This window comes from Echeneis naucrates, chromosome 4 (genome assembly GCF_900963305.1).
Source record: "Echeneis naucrates chromosome 4, fEcheNa1.1, whole genome shotgun sequence".
In the NCBI taxonomy this organism is placed as follows: domain Eukaryota; kingdom Metazoa; phylum Chordata; class Actinopteri; order Carangiformes; family Echeneidae; genus Echeneis; species Echeneis naucrates.
In genome coordinates, this window is record NC_042514.1 from 9,784,157 (window position 1) to 9,791,881 (window position 7,725).

Here is a 7,725-nt window from a genome sequence, read left to right on the forward strand (position 1 = left end):
TAAACTCCCATAATAAGTTCTCCTCTTGGCGGGAGGAGGGGGGGGAGGAGGGGGGTGGCCCTCCAGCAAATCACAATCTCCGGCTGCTTTTTGCGTAAGAGGCCGGGGCGGAGGAGGAGCGCTGCCGCGGCAGAGGAGGAGCAGGCCGGCGCGCCGCCCGACGTACGGAGCGCGAGCGGTTCGCAGAAAACGCCCAACAGTTCGCACGAGCGTTTTTTTTTTTTTAAATGATGCCGGCGTCATGGCAACCGGCTGCAGCTGGCAGTCAGTGACAGCGGGATGGAGACGGGTTAAACAAAGTTATAGCTGTAGCAACAAAGCAGAGCACGTATTTCATGTAAACGGTGCAAACTGTGGTGGAGATCGAAAACCAGCGAAGAAGGAATAGCTAGTTTGTGTTCTTTCAAGAAAAGTTTGAACACGATATATTCCGCCTTTCCGTCGCTGCTGCCGTACAGGAGACAGCAGAGGTAACAAATGACAGTTTTTGGAAAGATGTTTTGCATTTTAAGTTTTGGTTCTGCCAGTGGTGACCCTTGACCGGGAGGCCTCAGACTGGCAGCCCATAGCTGAATGTCTCATATGCAAGCAATGCTCATCCTCTGCCTGCGCTGATCAACTTCTTTAGGTTAGGTTTAGGTTTAAGAGGTTTTAGAAATGGCAAAGTAAAATGTGCCATTGGGAGGGGTCATAGGGGTCAGCTGTCCTTCAGAGGCCCCAAGCATTTGATTTAGCTCTCCACAATTTAGACTTATATAAACTGCCTCAAAGGCCTGCAGGAGCTGTTGCTGCTAAATGCTAAGAAGATTTGGTGGACAAATGATACTTTAGATTCTCATTTTGTTCAAAATACGCATGTGCATAAAGTGGAAAGCCTAGTATGATATTATAACTTTCCAGGAGGGCTGATGAAACAAACACTCTCATAATTCATCTGAATGCATGTAGAGGGTTCGGCAATTTGAAGCAACTCACAAAGATAATGGAGTAACAAGTAGCCGACATTTTAACCTGTGCACTTAAATGGTGATCTCATCCCCTCCAGTGCTAAGATTCAGTGTCACTTGGCCATGACTCACACTGTAATGACACAGTGTCCTGAGAATCAGCAGTGATTTCATGTTGCGTTGTTTTTACCATAACTGACTGTTTTGACAGTAGCCTCACATTAGTGAGTACTTCCATCGGTTTAAACATATTATTGTATTAATTAGAACTCTGCATGGGGCACTTGCAGAAATGGCTTGTTGAGACAATGCAAAAGTAGTGTTTTGAAACTGGAAGTGCAGACATTACAGTGTTTTCTGCTAATCATTTTTGTATTCGGTATCAATTTCATTCGTTTAAAAAAAATGCAATATTCAGTTTTTATTATAAATGATTAAATTAACAATTGAATATAAAGTTGTGTTAAAAGGGAAAAAAATGGTGATATATAAAAAAAAAAAAAACCTTAACACAATAGTTATTTTTTTGAGAAAAGTAACTCGTAACTACAACTAATGACCTAATTAAAGTAGCATGCCCAACACTGAAGATGATAAACAATTGCCATAATAATAGTAGTATGTAAATTTACACAGACATGTATTCGTGCTCTGTTATGCTTGGGTGCCACACACTGATACACAGAAGTCAATATACATGTTTCTTACTGAAGCTTTTATAGCCGCTGCAACAGCTAAATATAGGTCTATGCGCTCTGTCTCACAGGAAAGGTCTCGTGTGTTAAGCTACTGAAGAGCAATAGTAGTATGTTTGCTAAACAATCAAAAGGTGTAACAACACTAATGCTTCTGTTAAGCCTCCAAGTACCCTTTCTGACAGCTTAAAAAAAAAGTTTGCAACAAAAAACAGAGTTTCAAGCTCAAATAAACTGATGTTAACCAGACTTGTGTCTATCCTGCCAAGAGAACATGTCCAAATTCCTCAAGTGGATACAAGTTGAAATCGTGTGTAAGTTGCAACTTACCTTTCTATTTCAGTAAATAGTTATGTTAAATTAAGACAAATATTGTCATATGCTGGTCTGATTTTACAGCATTAAAGGTAAACAGTGAAGTACCCTTTTTGAAAGGCTGTTGAGCAGCCCACAGTGTAAACAGATGAATGGTTTGCCAAGATTACTAGTAGGTGCAGTATTCTGAGACAGGTTGTAGAGGGAATCTGGTATGCAGCGTGTGAACTGGACTTTAGCTCATCGACAAAAGCGTGTTTATGCGGCGGGCTGGTGGGATGTTGGCCTCCTGGGCCAGCTCTCTCACAGTGCAGTAGACACATACCGAAGCAGAGCCAGACACTTCTTCTTCTACAGTCAACAGAGAAAGAGTGGGACAGTGACTGAACTTTAAATATTGAACTCTTCCCAGGTGATCACTCACTCAGAAAATAAACAAAACATTCTTTTCACAGTTTTTCTTTGCATTAGTTTGAAAGAAGTTGACAGACCAAAAAGGAAAGCTTCCATGACGTCCCTTTACAATGTCAAGAATGCAAATCCATAATCTTGGTTACTTTCTTCTTTCTTTGCAGTTTTTTTTTTTTTATAAAGTTTTGGGCATCAGTTTGAGGAAAGGAAATACTGGACAGTTCTCTGGTGTTTAAGGTGTGAAAGAGATGCCATTTTTAGATTGAGCTATGATTTTCTTTGAGTGGTAGGGCTGTTCCTTCAGTCACTACATGCTGAAGCCCTAACCCTAAACCTGACTGAAATGAACACTGTATTCACTACTGTACTCCGTCTCACTGGTGTTTGCGGTACTATTATTCCTATTCCTATCAGCCCCAGTTGTTCACTTACTGATCACACAAAGATATCTAATATGAAATTTATTTAAACATTAATTAAAAGAGCAATTACGTTAAAAGACACTTTATGATTTGACGTGGTAGTAATCCATATTAGTCAAGTCAAATTCATTTCTAAGATTACACAATCTTCCTTGAAAAATATAGTTAGTATTTGAAATGACATTAACCAGTGCACAGCGACAGACTATTGAGCCCTGTAATTTAGGCTGGCTATGCCGCCCTCCTGTACTCTGTTCACATACAAACATGTCTTTGTTAGCTTGTGCCTTGCAGTTGTGTTCCAGACTGGAAAAATTGGTGCGCATTTCTAATTTCAGCCATTATTCCAAGAGAAGCCTGCACACCCTATCTTAAACACGCTTTAACACGCGGGCCCTTTTAAACCACATGGCCTTGACCTTTTCACATGTGCTGGATTACATGTGAACAGGCAGGTTAATCCAGGTGATGAGTAAAGCAGGTTATATGAAATATTTATAATCTGTTTTATGTGTCATCTGAATCAAATTTCTGCTAACATTTAAGATGATATATACATTAAATTACAGAACACTTGGCCAAATAAATTTGGATTTAATAATTAATAATTTCTGATTTAATAAGAACTACTACAGCTCATTAACACTGTTTTACAGCGTCATCGGATCAATGAGGAGCTGAGCATTTCTACAGAAAAGCTCACAGAGAGGGAGCTACAAAAGGGAGAAGTAGGGGGTGTTTGCTGTAGAGCGTGTTGATGGAGAGGATGCCCCGCAGGGTAAATGGAGCTGCATTTGTTCGCTGCATCAACAAACAGTGACCAATTTTCCATACCGTGACCACAGTAAGAAATGCTATTTTCTGTAATGGTAATTATAGATCAAGAGCAGAAATCCTGTTTTTATTGCAGTTGTAGAAGCTAACAACAGCTTTTTCAAATGAAAGAACTCAGCAGAGCATCCTGTCCGGTTTCAACACTGTACGTTAAAATTTAACTGGATAATCGTACAGCAGAGCACAGTTATCATTTATATTTAACATGGTCTGAACTTTCTGTTAAATGAAAAAAACTAACCAGGATGGGCAAAAATGCTCAATAAATAAATAACAATTAGAAATAAAATCAAATAAAATCAATAAATAAATACATAAAAAATATATACTTAAACTCAAGTTCAGTTTTAACAATGGGATACATTTTTAAAATATCTTAATCATTTAAAGGTGCTGGTAGTTTGTTTATTTATTTACTTACTTACTTACTTATGGAGAAAGCCATTGCTTGTATATTCCTGTTTCCAGTCTTTATACATCCAACTGACATGAAAGTAACACCAGCCTACATGTAAAACAGGCATATTGGAACATCCAAGTAAAGTGAACACATGTATTTACTCAAATGTCAAAGTATTTTACTCCTGATAGATGAAAATACTCTAAAATTTTTTCTACTATACTTGCTTTGTGGATTCCTCTCATTTAAGAGAATTGTAAAAGCAATGCTTAGCTAGTTTTGCTTTTGCTGTTGATTCCACGTGTTTGATAAAGCATCAGCTGATGAGACGCAGTGTTAATCCCTGACAAACTGATTGCGTTTTACTGTAGTTTTATTCACCACAAAACTGACTTGTCGTCAGCTAAAGAATCACCTTCAGCAGGAGAGTATAGTTCACATGCAGCTCTGTGACCCGATCTCTGTCCGTTTTGACCCAGTGAAGTTATAAATGTGCAGTATTGGCAGGACTGGAATTGTTCATGCATGAAAACTAACCTTGGGCAGGGTTCACCATTGAAGTTCAGATCACACACTTTTGAGTTTTGAATTTCAAACATGCGACCAAACCAGAGCTGGGCCTGAGTAAGAAAATACACACTGAGTAGTAAAATCTGCCTTCCAGTGTCCTCAGAGGGGTTTGAATAACATTAGAGGCTTAAAAACAATGCACCATTAGCAGATCCAGTATCACTTTACGGATTATCCAGTCCCCTGTGTAAGAACCCACTACAATATGAGTTGAGTGTGGCATACAGGGTAGCGAATACTCAAGACATGTTTGTTGGAAGTCACTTGTGGGAGAAAGCATATTCAAGTTATCTCAGCAGAATGATAACAACTTTCAGTTTTGCTAAGAAGTTCATTTTTGACCCCTTCGCTTGGTGTCCGCTTTAACTTTAGTCAAGTCACCACACAACAATGTTCAACAAACCCAGAAAACTACACAAAAGGTACAAGAACAACCCAAGACAAGATCACCATTCATAGGAAGTACAGGATTACGACTTCCTGTTGTCAGTAGCACACACATATTAGCATATTAAAATGCAACCTTTACAAGACAAAGTTTCTGTTTAAGCTGCAATGTCAAAAATTGTGTTTTTTTTTTTCTAAAACCTATGTAAAATAACTGCAGGATGTATTGGAGTATGTTTTTCCCAATTTCAACTGCAGAGCTAATACGGAGGTCTGTTTCTCAGTTTGTTTCTCATAATTAATACTTCCTGTGATCACTGCAACAGTGCTGAATCACTACAAATTAGATTTTATTTTTATATTTATTTTTTTGTTGTTGTTGGTTGTTTGGTGGCCTGGCTTTCCGGGATCTGCCAGTAGCAACGAGATGTGAGTGTCTGAACTTTTCCAAGCAGAACTAACACATTTACTAGGTCTATTGGCTACAATGTCGAAATATTAAGCATAAAAAATAAAGTTATACATCATAAAAAACTAATAACAAGTTTAAATCAGTGTGGTAGTTTTTCAGTATTTCTGTTCATTTAATGAAACTGAAATCCGTGCGTGTGCCTTGCTCTAGTCAGTTTCAGGGTTAGTCAAACATTTTGGCCGTTGCCAAAATCATCTTCAAGATAACCTTGAAACCAAGGGGGAGGTTTAGACATTGATACAGCTAAACAAATGCGAACATGGTATCATGTGCCTGAAATACTTGGGGTGTTATTATTTTCCAGGCAATCATTCCTACTCTCCCGTTATCACTACTGTCAGTGAGGCTTATCTCTGCATGCCTGCTTCACCAGCCACAGCTCAGACACTTCCTCCAAAGCAAGTTTGACGCATTGTTCTAATGAGGTTACAGCCTGAAGCAAAGTGATTTGTTTTCTAGACATTATTATGGTGGCCTTTTAGCTTGCCCCTTAATTTCATCAGTGAAGCACTATTAAACAACAAAGGTCTTATAGGGAAATGGACCATGCTGAGGAACCTTTCTGACATGCTCCCAGTGGCAGTTGCGTAACCCTGCATACCAGAGATAGCTGTGTTTTTAGAAGTGAAGTATCACACTATTCATCCATAATTAGAGTTTCAGATGTTGAGGCCGAAGGAGGTGTTTTTCGTTCATATCTTCAAAGATCATTATGTTGCTGATTGTGTGCACAGAGCACAGAGCTGCAAAAAACACACTACACTACACTACAATACAGGCAGGAAAGGCACTTCACACAAAAAAATGCTTGAGTTGAAGTACACAAGTGCAAAACTGCTGCCCCAAATCTGCTGTTTTTGTGGTGTGGGATAGTTGCTTAACAAGATGTTCATCCGCCATCATTGAATAAACTAACCCTAACCTTAATGTGGTAACAACTCATGTCTCTATTAGCCCAATGACTGTTAATACTAATATAATCAAAACATCCTCTGCAAACTGATGTAGTAACCTAATAATACATAAATAAAACTTTCAGTGCCAGGCTTGAAATGCTCATTAATGGTTAACCTCAAGTGGTTTATATCAAGTTCTCAGTGGGAGCTTTAATTAATGGGGTTAAGCCATCTTTTACTATCAGATGTGTTATCACAATGTTTTCGCCTACCTGGTTAACATTTTCAAGGGTTTTTCATCCTCAGCGGGTCAGGGTCAGGGTCAGCGACATCAAGTTTTATGCTTGGTTTGAAACATATGGTTTGAATTGAACCACTGATTAGCCCGTTCGATTATGTTCATTCTGTCTACTCAAGTTTCAATAGTATGAGGTTTTTTCTTTTTTTCCGTGAGATTGAGGAGATGCTTCTTTACCTTGACAGTCGAAACATGTCAAGGTGTGGCAGATGCTCTGAAATGCTTATTCCCACATTGGTATTGGTATTTTATACCTTGATCAGAAATCAGCAGTTGAGAGCTGGCAGAAAATGAGGAAGCAGATATAGAAAAGACGGGAAGGACATACAAGAAAGATCCTCGACAAGTCGTGGTTCGTGTTTGGCAACTTTAAACTCCCAGGCCATCAAGATATCTGATTGTATCTTTTATGGGACTCTCCATGATTTACATATGCTCTTTCAACCACCAGATTCAAGTTTCTAATGAAGGCTTTCCTTCATGAAGCAAAACTGAGATTACCTGTTGCAACAAGTCAAAATAAAATATGTTGTTTGTCACAGAACTCCACTATCTGAGTCTCTGATCTGCTCCGATCAGCAGAGACTTTGTTATTATCTTTGTTATTTGATTTGTATAAAGTATGAATGTTGGTTGTAAAAGTAGCTCCTTGGTTTTCCTGCCACGTGTGAACTTGGTTCCAGCAGAAAAAATATTCCTAATTTCTATGGCCTCTGTTTTTTACGGGCTGTGCAGAAACTAAATCTCGTCTCTACAGCTGGTGCTGTGCCATGTAAAAATAATACTCTTGCTACTAACACATGTTGTTGCTGTTTTGTGGTAACGCATTACACATATGACCAAAAATGTGGGAAAGCACAGTTATAAAGGCTGCTGCCTTTGATTCAGAGTTGTCATGAAAAGCTCTGTGGAAATTATTGAAGCTCTTCCACACCACTGGATTAGTCATTCCTCTATTGATAATTCTTTTGTCTTCTTTATTCTGACTTGTAGAAGCGCTGTCTGTCATGTTTGTATTGCGGTCAGAGATAAACACTGAGCAGCTAAGAGACATGTCTGAGCCGAGCCTGCTACTGTT